The sequence below is a fragment of the Hemiscyllium ocellatum genome, chromosome 8, assembly GCF_020745735.1.
Source record: "Hemiscyllium ocellatum isolate sHemOce1 chromosome 8, sHemOce1.pat.X.cur, whole genome shotgun sequence".
In the NCBI taxonomy this organism is placed as follows: domain Eukaryota; kingdom Metazoa; phylum Chordata; class Chondrichthyes; order Orectolobiformes; family Hemiscylliidae; genus Hemiscyllium; species Hemiscyllium ocellatum.
In genome coordinates, this window is record NC_083408.1 from 107,489,289 (window position 1) to 107,508,450 (window position 19,162).

At 43.6% G+C, this 19,162-nt stretch overlaps 1 protein-coding gene and 1 pseudogene across 1 annotated transcript in view; both read left to right on the forward strand.

The window, feature by feature from the left end:
• The window catches only part of LOC132818221 (neurexin-3-beta-like), a 596,149-nt gene that overhangs the window by 137,395 nt on the left and 439,592 nt on the right, over positions 1-19,162 (forward strand). The window lies entirely within an intron of this gene.
• LOC132818462 (U6 spliceosomal RNA) lies at positions 15,234-15,330 on the forward strand (annotated as a pseudogene).

Here is a 19,162-nt window from a genome sequence, read left to right on the forward strand (position 1 = left end):
TTTCAGATAGGATTATTCCACTTCTGGAGAGCCTCGAATTATCTCACTGGAACTCAGCTGAGTTCATACACCCGTGACTGCATCCACTCCTGGTGACTGCCTCCCACACAGAAGTCAGGCGATTTTCACATTGGTCTCTCAATCAATCAGATTTGACTGGACTGGCTCTTTCACCTGAAGGAAGGGCAGACTGAAGGCCTAGTTGTTGAGGCCTGCCCTTGTCTCTACCTCTGCCACTGCCCCCTCGCCACCAAAGGCTCAGAGGGTAGCTGCACCCATTGATATGATCCTCAGTGACAACACATTGAGAATATCCCAGCTTCAGTTCCCCAGAATAGAGCTCAGGTAGGCTGGGAATATCCCAGTTTCAATCCTTGGGGATAGAGCTAAAATAGATGAGGAATATCCTAGTTTCAATGCCTGGTACTATAGCTGTGATAGACTAGGAATATCTCAGTGAACGTGAGGACTGCAGATGCTGGAGATTAGAGTCGAGAGTGTGGTGCTGGAAAAGCACAGCAGGTCAGGCAGCATCCGAGGGGCAGGATAAACGGCTTTTGCCCGAAACATTGACTCTCCTGTTCCTCGGTTGCTGCCTGACTTGCTGTGCTTTTCCAGCACCACACTCTCGACACTAGGAATATCCCAGCTACAAACCCTGGGAATATCCCAGCTACAAGCCCTGGGAATAGAGCTATGATAGACTGGGAATATCTTAGCTACAATTCCTCAGACACCCACTGGGGTAAATTGGGAATATCTCAGCTACAGCCCCTCAGAACAGTGCTGGATAACTCGGGAATATCTCAGCTTCAATCTCTAGGAATAGAGCTGGGACAGACTATTCCCTGGGAATAGAACTATGATAATAGCTAGGTATATCTCAGCTATGGTCCCTCAGAACTGCAATGGGATATATTGGGAATATCTCAGCTCCAATCTCTGGGGGGCAGGGTTGGAGTAGACTAGGAATTTCTCCGCTTCAGTCCCTGGGAAGAAGGCTGGGATAGACTGGGAATATCTCAGTTTCAGTCCCTGAGGAGAGAGCTGGGATAGGCAGAAGTGCCAAAGCTTCAGTCTCTGGATGCAGTGACAGGAATGAGCAGAAGAAAGCCTTTGATTAAAAGTTCAGGACTGGAGGTTTCATTGGATCATGTTGTCAGGTCTGTGATGATTGTTGATACTCCCAGCATAGGGAGGAGACAGGTTCATTATCATCGTCAAACCTCAGCAGTGTCCAGTGACTCGCGATAATTGGAAAGGAACTGCAAATGGCATGTGCTTGATCATGTAATGCTCCACGCAGTGGCCCATTCCAGATAAGGAAGCTTCTTAGAAATGGAGCTGATAATGGAAGGAGGCTTTTCTTGTTGATTTCTCAAGGATAAGGTCCTCATCAAAACAAAACATCTGGACATTTTTACAAAATTTTCTGTTACACCACCTGTCTCAAGCAAGACACCATCTCTCACTGCTCTGAGATCTTCTTGCTGGGAGACACACTGATTTCTTCTGACTAAATACATTTGTTTCTTAATTGAAAAGGAGAAGAGACAAACAGAAACAGTCAGCATCATTGGAAAATGTTAGAGTCTGTTATAGAGCATGTAGTGTTTAGAAATATATCGGCAAAAGTAAGGACTGCAGATGCTGAAAATCAGAGTCTAGATTAGAGTGGTGCTGGAAAAGCACAGCCGGTCAGGCAGCATCCAAGGAGCAGGAAAATCGATGTTTCGGGCAAATGCCCTTCATCAGGAATAGAGGCAGGGAGCCTCTAGGATGGAGAGATAAATATATAGTAGAGTCAGCATGTTATCATGAAGCGAAATCATGCCTGACAAACTTCTTAGAATTCTTGAGAAGGGAGCAAGTAGAATCAAGTGAAATCTGTAAATATAACATACTAATATATTTCCAAAAGGAAATTTCGGAAGGTACTACACATAAGGCTATTTATTCAAAGAACAGCCCATGGCGTTGCAGATACCATGTTTGTATGGGATAGAGGATTGGCTAACCAGTAGAAAACAGAGATTTGGGATAGATGGGGCACCTCTGGGGTGGCAATCTGTAACTAGTGGCAAGTCACAATGGGGCCACAATTATTTACAAGTCATATTAATGACTTGGGGTAAGGCAAGTGAATTTGTCACAGCCAGGGTTGTGAATCACACAAAAACAGATGGGAAGATACATTCTGAGGATGATAGTGTCTGGAGAGAGATGTAGACAGTTTAGGAAAGTGGGCCAAAACTTGGCAGATGTGGAAAAATGAGTGGTTATGCGCATTGGCAGGGAGAATAGAGGAGCTGAATATTGTTTAAATGGGAAAAGTTACAGAGCAGAGGGATTTGGGGATCCTTGTCTATTAATCATGAAAAGTTAGTCTCCACCTTTAGCAAGTAATAGGGAAGGCAAATACATTTTTGGCTTTTATTTCAATGAAGTATAAAAAATAAGGAGGCTTTGATAAAACTATGTGAGCCACAAGGTCAAACACAGATGAAGTGCATTGAACAGTGATGATCACGCTGTCAAAGGAGAATTGGAGATAGTCCAGTCACTCGGTTGATTCTGGGTACGGAGTGATTTCTGGATGAGGAGAATTGGAGTGATATGGACTTGGAATCATTCGAAAAGTGACAGACAATCTTACTGAAACATGAATGATGCTTAAAGGGCTTGACAAGGTCAAGGATGTTTTCCCTTGTGAGAGAATGTAGAGCCAGAGGGAATCATCTCAGAATATGGAGCCACACGTTTAAGACAGAGATGAGGAGGAGTTTCTTCTCTCAGAGGATAGTGAATATGCAACTCCTTAGCAGGCTGTAGAAGATTGGGTCATTAAGTATGTTCAAGGCTGAGATAGACGGAGTTTTAATCAGTCAGGGAATCAAGGGTTATTAGAGAAAAGGCAGGAAAGTGGAATTGAGGATTATCAGATCACCCATGACCTCATTGAATGGCAGAGCAGACTCGATGGGCTGAATGTCAGGGGTCAGTTGGCTGGATGGTTAGTTGTCAATGGACAGTGAGCCTAACAGAGTGGGTTTGAGTCCCATATCAGCTGAGGTTGCCATGAAGGACTCTCCTTCTCCAGCTCTGTCCTTGCCTGAGGTATGGTGACTCTCAGGTTAAACCACCACCAGTTGTCTCTGTCTAATGAGGGAGCAACGCTATGGTCCATTAAGACTATGGCGACTTTACCGCTAACTTTCCCAGGACTGACCCAACACTGCCCCTGACCGGAATTGGTCTCAGAGGAGCCATCACACTGCCTCTGTCGTTTGACTGGACAGAGCTATGGCATAACAAACAGGAAGAAACGAAACAGTTTTCAAAAACAAATCAAACTGAGACACGAATGTAATGACCTGAACTGGAATTCCACTTTCAGGTCAACAAGATGGGTCACGCAAGTTCACGTCATTTACAAGTTTAACTGAGTTTTCTAATGCCACAAATTTAAGTCTACAAATAGCCCAAGGCAAATCTCCAGCCTGTGACCATTTGGGTTCCAGTGTTAAGGTTGCCTAGCTCCTGTGTACTTTATCCTGTTCGGAAGCAGAGGGGAATTGGTATAAGGAGACCTCATTCTTCCAATACCTTGTTGATAGTATCGTTAGTATATATCTCAGCTCACTGAACAAAATTGCACATTTTCATTCTTATTGCTGGGTATATTTTACAACCATCCATCTGTTAACCACTTCTGGGTTCCCCAGGGGTTTATTTCACAATTTCAATTACCTATCTGCATTAAACGATATGCTAATTCAAGGACAAAAAAGGAAATAAATCAATCAAGATAATTCCATAATCGGCCGAGTGGGATCTCCAAATGTCCATGGGCAGCCATGCAAAATTCTTATTGACAGGTGTAGTCAGGACCTTACTGTGGGGAGATATTGAAGTTTAAGGAAAACAGAACTTGGAGTAATTGATGCTGAAAGCAATTAAATTGATGCGTTTAAAGCACTGAAAGATGTGAGGCTGCAGCAATACCCGAACACTGTGCAGAGTTCAACTGTGTAGCACAGTGTGCGTGTGCACGTGTGTGTCTGTGTTTAAAAGAGTATGCCTGTAAGTACAAATGTGTGTGTGTACAAGAGTGTATGTTGCGCATGAGAATGTATGTGAGTATGAAAATGTATATGTGTGAGAATGTGTTTGTATGTAAATATATAAGTGTGTTTGTGCGCGCGCGTAAGTGTACAAGAATATGTCTGAGTGTGTGTATATGTGTACTAGAGTGTGCATTTGTGTATGTGAGTGTACAAGAGAATGAGAGTGTATCTGTGTGTGTCAATATGTATATATGTGTGTATATATGAGACTGAGTGTGCGTGTGTGTGAATATATGGTGTACGACTGTATGAGTGTGACAGAACATGTGTCCCTTTGTGTGTAAGTATGAGAATGTGTGTCTGTGTGTGTCTGTGTGTGTGTGAGTGTGTGTCTGTGTATGTGTGTGAGTGTGTGTGCGAGCGTGCGCACACATGCTTTTGGACTTCCATGAATGTGTATGCATTTCGAGAATGATTCTTTGTGGCTTTTTGAAATAAATGTTTCTTAGCATGTTTCCTCCAGTGATTGTTCAAATAATAGTTAGCACCCCATATCTTTCAACTAAGGGGAGGTGTGGTGATATGTCACTGGATGAGTAATCCAGCTGTTCAGACTGATCCTCTGGGTACATGGTCTTGAACCTCACCATGATGACTGGTGGAATTTAAATTCAATTATTCCATTGAGAACTGAAAGCTCGTCTCAGTAACTGTGACCATGGATTTGTCATAGATTGTCGCCCCGCTATAGGAAGAATGGAACATAGAACATTACAGCGCAGTACAAGCCCTTCAGCCTTGATGTTGCAACGACCTATGGAACCAATAAGGGTATTATTAAGCTAGAGAGGGTTCAGAAAAGATTAATCAGGATGTGGCCAGGAATGGAGGGTTTGAGTTAAAAAGAGAGTATGGATTGGCTGGGACTTTTTTGATGGGCATCTTGACTCTCAGAAGCTTAAGTTTTGGAATATATAGTGGAGATTTTTCCTCAATATAATTCATTCCGCTTTCCTATAATGTTGAATTTGTCATGTATGACACTGTTTTGGGAAGTCTGTGAAAGATAGTTAGTTGTCCGAAAGCCTCACAGGTTATTGAACTGTTGAGGATGTGTACTCTCACTTGTACTTTGGGGATTCACTTTAGCCTTACTGTTTCTGCGCTTAGTTCTACTGGAAAATAAATCAATTAGTTTCAACTGACACTCATTGGCAGGGCAAAGGTCTGGGAGTTCAAATCTAGGGGGCATATTGTTAAGGTGAGAGGGGAAAGATTTAAAAGGGACCTAAAGGGCAACTTTTTCTTGTAGAGGGTGGTGCGTGTATGGAATGAACTGCCAGAGGAAGTGGTGGAGGCTGGTACAATTACAACATTCCTGATGAGGGGCTTATGCCCAAAACGTCGACTCTCCTGCTCCTCAGATGCTGCCTGATCAGCTGCGCTTTTCCAGCACCACATTCTTTGACCAACATTTCAAAGGCATCTGGATGGGTATATGAAAAGGAAAGGCTGAGAAGGATATGGGCCAAGTGCTGGCAAATGGGACTAGATTAAGTTAGGACATCTGGTCAGCATGGACGGGTTGGACTGAAAGGTCTGTTTCCGTGCTGCACAGCTCTATAGTTCTATTTAAAAGGAACCTGAAGGCAACTTTTTTCATATAGAGGGTAGTTTGTATGTGGAATGAGGAAGTAGTAGGAATATGGAATTCCTGATGCAGGGCTTGTGCCCGAAGCGTCGATTCTCTTGCTCCTTGGATGTTGCCTGACCTGCTGTGCTTTTCCAGCATCATACCCTCAACATGAATAGGAAAGGTTGAGAGAGATATGGGTCAAATGCAGGAAAGTGGGACTAGTTTAGTTTGGGAAACTTGATGTCATGGACTAGCTAGACCAAATGGTCTGCTTCAATGCTGCATGATTCTGTAACTCTGTAATAATCCATCTAGTTCATTGATGTCTTGAGGGATGGAAATCTGCAACAATGTGGTTGAATCCTAACTGCCCTTTGAAATAGCCATGGCAAAGCACTGAATCCGTGCACAATCAGGAGTGACAATGAATAAAAGCAGGGAAAGTGCTGGAGAAACTCAGCAGGTCTGACAGCATCCAAGGAGAGAGAAAGCAAGTTAAAGTTTCAGGTCCGGTATGGAGTTCCTGTTCGGAACTCTCAGTTCTGAAGAAGCCTTGAATTCGGTTTCCCTCTGTACAGATGCTGCCAGACCTGCCGACAAGATATCCTAAGTTAATCTAGTCCCATTTGCCAGCATTTGGCCCATATCCCTCTAAACTCTTCCTATTCATATACCCATCCTGATGCCTTTTAAATGTAATTGCACCAGCTTTCATCACCTTCCTCTGGCAGCTGATTCCATAAACACATCACCCTTTGCATGAAAAAGTTGCCCCTTAGGTCCATTTTAAATCTTTCCCCTCTCACCTTAAACCTATGCCCACTAGTTTTGGACTCCCCTACTCTGATAGAGATTTTAAACCAGGCCCTTTCTCAACTCAGTACTTGGGTTGAGAAACCCAAGTCTTTCCGGCATTTTCTGCTTTTACTTGAGATTGCCAGCATGGGCAGTGAGCACTGGCCTTCCCAGCAATGTCAACATCTATGGAAGAATTAAAATAGAACTATTCATCTGTGGCCCCATGTAGACAGGAGAGGCACTGTACCCAGCTATGGGGATATTGACTGAACTGGGAGGCATGGCAGTTCCGTTTACCCTGTTCAAAAGCAACAGGAAATCTGGGGAACCAGTAAAGAGACAGTGTTTACTTATGGTTCATATACAATAGCTCCCATCCCAAAGTGAAAAGGTCCTGTTAAAAGTCGGGTTATCTCTCACCATTTTTGTACTGTGCATCTCCTCAATCTCCTATCTTTTCTTGAAGGTAATAAACGTTCACCTGACAGCCCTGCCAATGGGTGTCAGTCCAAACTAATTGATTTATTTTCCAGTAGAACTAAGCGCAGAAACAGTAAGGCTAAAATGAATCCCCAAAGTACAAGTGAGAGTATATATCCTCCACAGTTCAATAACCTGTGAGGCTTTTGGACAACTATCTTTCACAGACTTCCCAAAACAGTGTCATACATGACAAATTCAACATCACAGGAAAGCTGAATGAATTATATTGAGGAAAAATCTCCACTATATATTACAAAGCTTAAGCTCCTGGGAGCCTCGATGCCCATCAAACAAGATCAAACACACAGCGGAGACTGAGAAGCTTTGACTGGTTGACAAACAGTTGTTAGTTGTTTAGCAATGCACAGAGCTATCTGTTATTGTTCGAGTCCGATACAAAGTGTTCAGTATCTGAAGCAACAGCCCCAATGTTACCCACCCAACCCAAGTACTGAGTTGAGAAAGGGCCTGGTGTAAAATCTCTACCAGAGTAGGGGAGTCCAAAACCAAAAGGCATAGGTTTAAGGTGAGAGGGAAAAAATGTAAAATGGACCTAAGGGGCAACTTTTTCATGCAGAGGGTGATGTGTTTATGGAATCACCTACCAGAGGAAGTGGTGGAGGCTGGTACAATTACATTTAAAAGGCATCTGGATGAGTATATGAATAGGAAGAGTTTAGAGGGATATGGGCCAAATGCTGGCAAATGGGACTAGATTAATGTAGGATATCTTGTCGGTATGGATGAGCTGGACCGATGGTTCTGTTTCCAAACTGTTCAGCTCTATGACTCTATATGCCACACAAGCCAATTGCCATTTTTAAGGTGATAAGAACTGCAGAATCTGAAAGTCTTGCTTTGAAGAAGACAAAACTTCATTAAGGTTTTCAACTCCTGCATATGCTGTTGGATTGCACATTGGAGAGTTTGAGCAAATGGGAGAGGCTGAATAGGCTGGGGCTGTTTTCCCTGGAGCGTCAGAGGCTGAGGAGTGACCTCACAGATGTTTATAAAATCTTGAGGGGCATGGATAAGGTAAATAAATCAGGTCTTTTCCCTGGGATGGCACCATTCGCCACAGCAGATTTGCAGCTGACGATTAGCCACTGCCCTTTGACCACCGAGGACACTTAGCCACCGCCCATTGGCCAGTGAAGACAATTCGCCACCGCAAATAAGTTTAAAATGTTAGAAAACAAGCATATTTAAACTATATAAAATTGGCGTTATATTGGTTAAGGGAGTATTTGCGTTGTTTCAGTAACAACTTATTTTCGTTACTGGAGAGTTTTTTTTAAGCTTGTATTTTTTTTTCCATTTACCCTCGTCTTCAAAATGGAAACAGCAATTATTAGTAAACGTGAAAATAAGATGTTTTACCACGATGGTTTTATATATGTTTTTGATAAACTGTCCAAGAGTGATTCAAGTATTAAGTTTTGGCGATGTGAACACTCTTATTGTGTTCTTATAGTGTTCTTATTAACAAATGTGTAGCTGATGACCCTCAGTCAGTCCTAGCATCTTTATTAAGGACAAGCAGCATGAAGAAAATAATTTGATGAAAGAGGAATGATAGGAGACACAGACAATAGATAACAAAAAATTGTTCTTGAATACGGTGAAAGAGATTGTTTGGAATACCTTAGAGGAATAGCGCATAATATCAAATGAATTAAAATTTCATTGTTTAATACTAATGTGAGATTTTACTGCCATTATAAAGATTTTTAAAATATTTTCCTTTTTCTGGTTAAAGTTTGTAACTCATTTTTATATATAAACCAATAAAATGATATCTATTTTACCTTTTTTTTAATCAATATGTAGTTGTACAAATAATGGGGAATGAGAAGTATGAAATAACAATCATATATATATTTCCAGTGGCAAATAGTTTCCCGAGGTCAAACGACCCCAGTGGAGAAACGCTGGTGGAGAACTTGCAGTGGCTAGTCATCGGCGGCGAATCTGCCATGGCGAATTGTCACCAACCCCTTTAGATTGGTATGACTGGTCGGCGCAACATCGAGGGACGAAGAGCCTATACAGCGCTGTAAAGTTCTATGTTCTATGTACAACATTTAAAAGGCACCTGGATGGGTATATGAAAAGGAAGGGTTTGGAGGGAAATGGGCTAAGTGCTGGCAAGTGGGACTAGATTGACATAAGATATCTGTTCAGCATGGATGAGTTGAACCAAAGAGTCTGTTTCTGTGCTGTGTATCTCAATGTCTCACCCTCACACATCCCCACCAGCTCCCAGCAGACATATTGACTTTGGAGAGACTACCTCTGGAATATTGTGTGCAGTTTTGGTCTCTGTACTGGAGGGAAGGTATACTCACATTGGAGTCAGTTTGATGAACATTCACAAGATTAGTCCCGAAATGGGAGGCTTGTGCTATGGTGAAAACTTTAATAAATCTTGGGGATCTTGCAGAATGAGGAAGTGATCTGATTGGAAGTTACAGGATTCTGGAGGAGCTTGATAGTGTTGGGCTCCAAATGATTGTCTCCTCTGGTCAGGGAATCTAAAACATGGGGAGCACGGTGTCAGGAAAAGGAGCCGGTCATTTACAACTGAGATGATGAGAAATTATTCTGCTGAACAGTTTGTGATGTTTTTGAATTCTCTACCTCAGACGGTTGTGGGTGCTTCACCGTTGAGTACAGTTAACGCTTGTAGAGAGATTTGTGGTCTCTTAGGGAATCAAAGGCTATTAGGAGTGGGCGAGGAAGTGGAGTTGAAGTGAAAGATCATATCGAGTGATGGAGCAGCCTCGACAGGACAGATAACTCTCATCTTGCTCCTATTCCTTATGTTCTTGGGAGTGGATCCCTTTGAGCTGGGAGCGTGCATTTGACATGTATCAAACACAAATTGTAACCATGCAGATTTCTGAATGAAGTTCCCACTCAATTGCTGATGGGTATCCATGCAAACTGGTCACTCTCTTTCCCTGTATATCCTTCCCTAAATAACCAAATGTTAGTCATAGAGTCATGAAGCAAAATCTTTCCCTCTTTAATTACCAATGTTAAGGTCTTCCATTCCTCCAACTTTCCAAATCGTTCATATCTCACCATCCTTTGTGCTTGGGAAATGTGACAGGATTTTCACAATGAAACCCAATCACAGATTTCACAGGAAAGAGTCATGAAGTCTCGTACGAAAAAAAAAGTCGTCAAGAGTGAACCATTAGGTGGGTGAATTAAATGTCACTTTGAATTGAATGTTAAATTGGGTAGATAAGAATAACATCAAGCTCAACACTGTCATTAGCCACATATCAGTCTTAATATATCACTATGTCCTACCTGTGCCTAATCTTTGAAGGAACCTTTCCCTCAATTACACGCAAATTCAATTCATACATCATAATTGCCCCTTGCTAGAAATAGAGACATTGAAGTGTTTTTTTGGCCATTCAGTTCAAGTGTATTCATTCTGAAAAAGATCTTCCAGCAATGAATAGTCCATGCCAAACCCAAGTTTAATTTGACGACATCATATGCAGGGTGAAGTCCTCCTGTACCCACCAAGTTCTGAAGTGACATGAGGGACATGACTGAAGTTCAGGGAGTCATGCTTCAACGTGTTCAGCTAAAAACATAGGAACAACCACACCAGCGAGCTGCACAGAAGGGGATTCTAATTCTCATTGAACTGTTCAAAAATATAATTAGCAGGGAGGCAAGCAGGGCTTAAACATGGGATTCCTGGCTCACACTTAGGGACACTACCACTGCATGACATGATCCCTAGTGGGTAACCAGTATTGAGCAATTAGGGGATGAATAAGGAGGATGGGAGGGCTCAGCCGTGATTTCCCTTGCATCATATTAGCCCTCTAATGATTTATTTATTTATTTATTCAACATGGGACTAAGCTGTCTCTGGCTAAGCCAGCGTTTATTGTCTGACCCTTGGGAAGATGGGGGTGAACTGCCTTCTCGAACCACCTCAGTCCGAGTACTGTAGGTTGACCCAGCGACAGTGAAGGAACAGCGATACATTTCCAAGTCAGGATGGTGAGTGGCTTGGAGGGGAACATAAAGGTGCTGGTGTTCCCATGTATCTGCTGCCCTTGTCCTTCTAGAGGGAAGTGACTGTGGGTTTGGAAGGTGCTGTCTAAGGATCTTTGGTGAATTTCTGTGGTGCATCTCGTAGATAGCATCTTGCTGCTACTGAGCATTACCTGACAATCACCTGATGAAGGAGTGTCGCTCCGAAAGCCAATGTGCTTCCAATTAAACCTGTTGGACCATAACTTGGTGTTGAGTGATTTTTAACTTTATCTAAGTAGTACACTTAAGGTTCTCAATGGTACTCAGTTCGAGGTTGTGGCCCATGCTGTGAGTGGATGATTTGGTCCTATTTTACATTCAGTACTTCTATTGACTCAAATACCATTCTTTCAGGAACCTGATGCTATTTTCAAGCATGAAATGTGTGAGTCAAAAGGACTCAATCAACCCCATTTTCTTTCTGACTGCTCCCCCACACCATCCCCACTGCAGTTTTGTTTGGAATTGTGCTCAGGTCGATCTTTTCTTTCCTCATCATTTGGCTCTTGACTTTTGCAGTTGCTACAAGTCGGCATCATTGTTCCTTTGCAGTGGTCAGCCCGGCTGCATCAAAGTGCCAGGGACTCTGGGGTTCAACTCCCCCCGTGAGTGACTGTCTGCATAGAGCTTGTACATTCGCCTGTGTCTGCGAGGGGTTTCCTCTGGTTTCCTTGCACATCTAAAGATGTGCAGGTTAGAGTGGATGTAAATTACTCCATCGTGTCCAGGGATGTGTAGGTTAGGGTGAATGGGCCATGTAAATTACCCCATCGTGTCCAGGGATGTGTAGGTTAGGGTGAATGGGCTATGTAAATTACCCCATCGTGTCCAGGGATGTGTAGGTTAGGGTGAATGGGCCATGTAAATTACTCCATCGTGTCCAGGGATGTGTAGGTTAGGGTGAATGGGCCATGTAAATTACCCCATCGTGTCCATGGATGTGTAGGTTAGGGTGAATGGGCCATGTAAATTACTCCATCGTGTCCAGGGATGTGTAGGTTAGGGTGAATGGGCCATGTAAATTACCCCATCATGTCCATGGATATACAGGTTTGGGTGGATGTGCCATGTAAATTACCCCATAGTGTCCAAGGATGTGTAGGTTAGGGTGAATGGGCCATGTAAATTACCCCATAGTGTCCAAGGATGTGTAGGTTAGGGTGAATGGGCCATGTAAATTACCCCATAGTGTCCAGGGATGTGTAGGTTCGGGTGGATGGGCCATGTAAATTACCCCATAGTGTCCAGGGATGTGCAGGTTAGGGTGAATTGACCATGCTAAATTTCCCATAGTGTCCAGAGATGTGCAGGTTAGGTGGATTGGCCATGCTAACTTGCCCCATACTTTCCAGGATGTACAAGCTAGGGTGGATTGACCATGCTAAATTGCCCCATAGTGTCCAGAGTTGTGCAGGTGAGGTGGATTAGCCATGGGAAATGTAGGGTTACAGGGTAGGTCTGGGTGGGATTCTGTTTATGGGGTTGGTACAGACTCAATGGTCGCTTTCTGGACTGGAGGGATTCTATGAAGCCATGACTCCTTTTCTATACTGTAGTGCATAATTGACCATACATTTGAACTCTCAGTTGGAAGTCTTGCTCATAAATCATCCAAGACCCACCTCTCAAAAAAATCTACCATGCCCCACGTCCCTGATTAGATGTTCCCAAAGTTATGGTCATGAGTTATACACCTGACATGTGTTGTTTCCTCTGTCTGGGTTTTCTGCCTTTCACCTCATCACCACTCCACAACTCTCTCCTTAAATGACCCTTTGAAACCATCTCATAGCACAATCCCCTAATTCAGGATCCATTCTAATGGCCCTTCAAGGGTTAGATTTTAAAGGGTGTACAGGGCTTTGGTGAGACTTCACCTGGGAATGCTATGTATGGGTTTAGTCTCCTCATCTAAAGAAAGATATCTTTGCCCTAGATCGTTGATGGATCATTAGAACAGTTCCTGGAATGAGGGAATTGTTCTATGAGATGACAAATCACACAACACCAGGTTATAGTCCAACAGGCTTAACTGGAAGCACAAGTTTTCAGAGCGCTGCTCCTTCATCAGGTGATGAAGGTGTTGTGTGATTCGTAACACCCCAGTCCAACACCGGCATCTCCAAGTCATGATGTCCTATGAGATGACATTGTATCAACAAGATGACTCCCCTGGAGATTGGAAATGTGTGCTGACCTTGTTGAAACATAAAATTCTTAAGGGGCTTGACTTGGTAAATGCTGAGAAACAGTTCACTGCTTGGAGGACACCTGTGGCTAGGATTGTGGTCTTGGAAGAAAGGATTAGTCATTTAGGACTGGATAATTTTAAGAAACCATTCTTCACTCAAGACAATTTTAGAGTCATAGATTCATACAGCAAGGAACCAGGACCCTTCTGGCCAACTCGTCCAGGCCAAACAGGTATCCGAAACTAAAGTAATCTCATTTGGTTGTGTTTGACCCATATCTCTCTAAACCCTTGCTATTCATGTACCCGCTCAAATATTTTTTAAATGTTCTAGTTACAGCCACCTCTACCACTTGTTCTGCAGCTCATTTCATACACGCACCACCCTCTGCAGGAAAGAGCTTATTCCTTGGGTCCTTTTTGAATCTTTCCCCTCTCACCTTAAACCAGTGCCCTTTATTTTTGGACTCCCCCACCCTGGGAGAAAAGACATTGGGCTGTTCACCTTCTGTTGTTCCTCATTGTGAATCTTTGGAATGACACCCCTCAGAGAGCTGCGGATGATCACCCATTGAGTATATTCAACACCGAGCACGATAGGTTTTGAAAGACCGGGGGGGATTAATTGGAGAGGTACAGCGAGGGAAAGTGGCCTCCTTCAGTTCTCAATGTTCTTGTGTTCGTATGCTTTGACTCAGAAGTGACAACACTCCCCATTTTGACACAGTTAGGATCTTAAAGGCCATCAGGTCAAAAACATGCTTATTCAATCCAAATAATGAGAGCTCTTGGAAATAGATGACAGCCTTGATATGCTTCTGCTGTTTGAGTTTGATGGACTTTGCTGTGTGAATGTGATAAGCATACTTGCAAACTGAGTTCTTAGCAAACACCATTAACTTTTAGACATGGCCATGTCACATCTGGAGCATTGGCAACAGTTAGGACCGTTCTAGATGCGGCAGTGAGGAATTGTGCACCGAAGCAGTGATTGACAGGAAAGTCTGTGACGTATTGATGAGTTTGTTGGCATTTGCCGTCATTTCACTGGAATTACACACACAGCATTCTGTCTTCAGGCTGACCCACCATCAGTTTGTATGGCACGACCACCACGCTGAATGGGATAGGCACAAAGAGATCCAGCACCTCAAAACTGGACATTAACAAGGTGCCATTAGCCATCAGATGCACTGAATTGTATTCTGCCACAGTCTGTATCCTCATAGACTGACAGATCCTCACTCTGCTGTTACCATCAAACCAGTGCACCGAGCCTGGCTCAATAAATATTGCCATTAGATCTGTCAGCACCAGACGTAACCTAAGAAAATGGTGTGGTGTCAACCAGTGAAGGATGGTTCAAGAGCAAAATTGGCTTTCTATCAGCAGAGCTAAGAAAGCCAACAACAACTGGGCTATGTATTGATGGAAGGCTTTCTGCTGTCGTTGCCCTTCTAGGTGGTAGAGCTCGTGGGTTTGAAAGGTGCTAACAAAGGGACCTTGGTGAGTTACTGTAGCGCATCTTGTAGATAGTACGTACTGCTGCGACTGAGTGTGAATGATGGAGGGAGTGGATGCTTCTGGATGTGGTGCCAATCAAGTGGGCTTCTTTGTCCTGGAAGATGTCAAGCTTCTGAAGTGTTGTTAGGGCTGCACCCATCCAGGCAAGTGGGGAGTATTCCATCACACTCCTGACTTGTACCTTGTAGATGGTGAACAGACTTTGAGTACGATTTATCTTTGGAAGTGGGTAGTGACATATTTTAGACCTTTCTAGTGGAACCCAAGTCATGGGGGATGGCATATAGTCTTTGTAAGTAGGAGTGTGATAGATTTACATCTTCTTGAATACATTCAGGGCTTGTGGGCAAGAATGGCAAATCCTTCAGTTATAGCCCATCCCTAATTGCCCTTGAGACAGCAGTGGTGAGTCACCTTCTTGAATATGACTGTAGTTTGCTCAGCCATGTTACTGAATTTAGAATTGCTTCGGCAGCACATATAGTAAAATTGGAACAATACAGAGAAGATTAGCATGGCACAAGGATGACATGCAAATTCGTGAAGCGTTCCATGTTTTAGTGGGTGACTCAGTGGTTAGCACTGCTGCCTCATAGCTCTAGGGACCCAGATTCAATTCCTGTCTTGGGTAACTGACTGTCTGGAGTTTGCACAATTTCCCTGTGTCTACGTGGGTTTCCTCTGGGTGCTCCAGTTTCCTCCCACAATCCAAGGATGTGCAGGTCAGGTGAATTGGTCATACTAAATTGCCCATAGTCAGGGGTGAATATGGGGAATGGGTCTGTGTGGGTTACTCTTCGGAAGGTCGGTATGGACTTATTGGGCCGAAGGGCCTGTTTCCATGCTTTAGGGAATCTAATCAATTGTAGTCTTGGTTGGTTGGAATTTAAATTCCAAAGTGCCAGGCTAGGATTGGAACTGGTCTCCTTTGAATCATTAATATGGGTGTTTGTGTTACTGGACTTGCAACACAGCAGTTTTTTTGTGAACTCTACCTTCCATAACCTTTGAGGCCTTAAACAAGCCATTCCTCAGTCGTCTTTCCTAAAATTAATGCTCTTTTGTGCCAATGCATTGTCTGGAAAATGCTGCTGGTGACTTGAAGCTGTATAGGAGAAAGTGAGGACTGCAGATGCTGGAGATCAGAGCTGAAAAATGTGTTGCTGGAAAAGCGCAGCAGGTCAGGCAGCATCCAAGGAACAGGAGAATCGACGTTTCGGGCATAAGCCCTTCTTCAGGAACTTGAAGCTGTATGTCAACCTTCATCACGTAGAATTGAAGGTAGTTTTCAGTTTGATTCAACAATCCATAGCTTACTGATTGAGGATGATCAGTCATGATCATATTGAATGGTGGTGCAGGCTCGAAGGGCAGAATGGCCTACTCCTGCACCTATTGTCTATTGTCTATTGTCTGAGCTGCAGATTAACCTGATGGCTCATTAATTCTCATAGGCAATAGCTGCCTACAGATTTGACCAGGGCACTTGAGACCTGATTTCAGCCATTTAGGTATAACCTTTGCTCCACTTCTGCAAAGGTTTAATGCTGGCACCAGCTGAGTATTAGTGCAAATCTTATTGATGGAGGTTTTCTGCGTTGGTTTATGGGTGTTTCAGGAGTGTGGTGTAACACTACAGAGAGTTATTGCACCTGAACAACTTAGAATGCCGCAGACTTGAGGGACTTCCACAGAAAGGGGAAAAAATGCAACTAAAAGTGGATTAATGAGCACTGCTTCAGAATGAGAATGGAGAGACAAAATATTCAGGAGGTATTGTAATCATAACGCTTCTAATGCTCGGAATGGCGTCTTTAAATATAAGTTAAAATGAAGCTGAGGGGGAGGATTCATGTGATATTTTTAGAAGCCTGTGCGAGAGTAGGCCTGGATTGTTTGATTGTTAAAGGTCAAAGCTGAAAATGTGTTGCTAGTTAAAGCGCAGCAGGTCAGGCAGCATCCAAGGGACAGGAAATTCACCGTTTCGGGCAAAAGCGACCTGTTCCTTGGATGCTGCCTGACCTGCTGCGCTTTAACCAGCAACACATTTTCAGCTCTGATCTCCAGCATCTGCAGACCTCACTTTTTACTCGAAGATGTTAAAGGTCAAAGAAAGGCTGAGATTGTTCTAGTGAGGAGAAAGGTCAAGGTATTTCTGTTTGAAGACAATGGCATTAGTTTCTTAGTTTGCAATGAGTGGACTCTGAGTCTCCCAAAGTCCCAGAAAAAGATGTTGAAAGTAGGAATGCTGGTTGTTTGAACCATGCTGCCATAAAGTCATAGATTTATAGAGCTGTACAGCATGGAATTAGACTCTTCGGTCCAACTCGTCCATGCCGACCAGTTATCCTAAATTAATCTTGTCCCATTTTCCAGCAATTACTCATATCTCTCTAAACACTTGCGAACTCTCTGTTCCAGGCTATCTCTGGGTATTTCTGATTATCACAGGCAGTAGTTTTGAGTCTGCTTGGATCTGGGATAGAGGGAGCAGCTAGAGGTGAAATCATCCCTTGGTTCACCACTCAGGAACATGGGTCGGAGCGTGTACTCAGTTGGAAACGTATTATTGGTATCCTTACGATCTCAACACTGCCAGTGTTCAACATTCACAGGCTGATTGACACCCTCTCAGTTCAGACGTTCCTCGGTTCATCTGAATCTGGGGGGGGCATAATTGATGTGAAAACCCTTTTGTTTTGTTTTTGCGCCAAAATTGCATTTAATCTTTTTGAAACAAAGCACATCAATATTCGACTATCTACCCCACCTCTACCTCCTCCCGGGATATCTTGCAAGCTGGGGTTAGTTAGGGGTTGATTAGCTGAGATGGTCAGATGGTCCATGTGTGTTGCCAATAGCATGATTTCGATTTCACAGAACCATTGAATCCTTATAGCTTGGAAAGAGGCAATTCGGCCCATTGAACCTGCACTGACCCTGTGAAGAGCAATCCACACAGGCCCAGCCCCCAACCCTATCCTCATAACCCCACAGTTGGCATGGCTAATCCACCTAGCCTGCACATCCCTGGGCACTATGGGCAATTTAGCATGGCTAATTCACCTAACCTGCACATCTTTAGAATGTGGGAGGAAACCGGAGCACCCGGAGGAAACCCACACAGACATGGGGAGAATGTGCAAACTCGACACAGTTACTCAAGGCTAGAATTGAACCTGAAACCCTGGCGCTGTGAGGCAGTAGTGCTAACCACAGTGCCAACGAGCTGAGATGTTTCCCTCAATGTGGGCTGAGATCCTGCATCCTTGCCATGGCCCACACTGATAGACTGGTACCCCTCAAGCTATATACAAATAAACTTTCTCTGTCATGAAGAGGAATGACTATGGCTTATTTCATTACTTCCCAGAGCGTCGAGTCATGTAGAGCAGGAAATTCCCATGTTTAGTCTTTGCTTTATGCTCAGGTAGCTGGCCTAAGCAGAAATACCAGTTTCCCATTCCTAATACAAATATTCAGACCTCCTACTCCATAGACGAGGAGGCCAAGACTAATCACATCGTTCCTGCCAGTACCACAGCTAAGAACAACAGAATGAGTGAAGAACTGGCATCCAGCCTGGGCCCTTGTTGATAGGTTGTGCCAAGAGGGAAACTGGCTGTCTACTTTTCATTGAGGGAATTGTGTACAACTTGACAGACCCGAGTGAGTCAGTATTATAAAGGCAAACATTTCATTCACAGTTTCGCTCCGTGAAGCAAAGCTGTGAGTTTTTCAGGGAGATAGGAAGGCTCAGCACTTTGAAAGGCATGAGTCATGCGGAATGCCAGCTGAGGTTCTGTTGATAGCATTCTTTGCCTTTGAGTTACGAGGTTCCAGATCCCGCTCTGAGACATGAGCCTAGCTATCCAAGTCGATACTTCAGTGCATCTCCAAATCAGTGGAGTTTGAGAGAGTGCAGCCCTGTCAGAGATACCTCCTTTCAGATGGGGGGTTTGGGAGGAGGGTGAAGGGGTGTGATTGACAGAGGGAGTTGGGGGTGGGTTGGTGGAGTTTTCCCCAGAGTCCCAGTCAACATTTAATGCTCAATCTACTTGATCGTTATCACATTTCTATTTGTAGGAACTTGGCAGTATGCAGACTGGCCATCAATTTTCCTACAACACATGACATCATTGTTTCCAAAGTGCTTTGAAACAGTTCTGAAAAGTGCTTAGAAAAGTGCGAGTCTTTCTTACAGTCTGGAAACTAGATTGAAATAATGTGTTGTTTCAGGAAATGGATACTGAAGGGTTAATACGAGCTCTGATACATAACACAATCACTGAGAGGTGCATCAAACAGTTTTCCAGGGTTTCTGGACAGTTGTAGTTGGAGACAGACAGACATTTTTATTTTATTCATGCACAGGATGGAGGCATTGCTGGC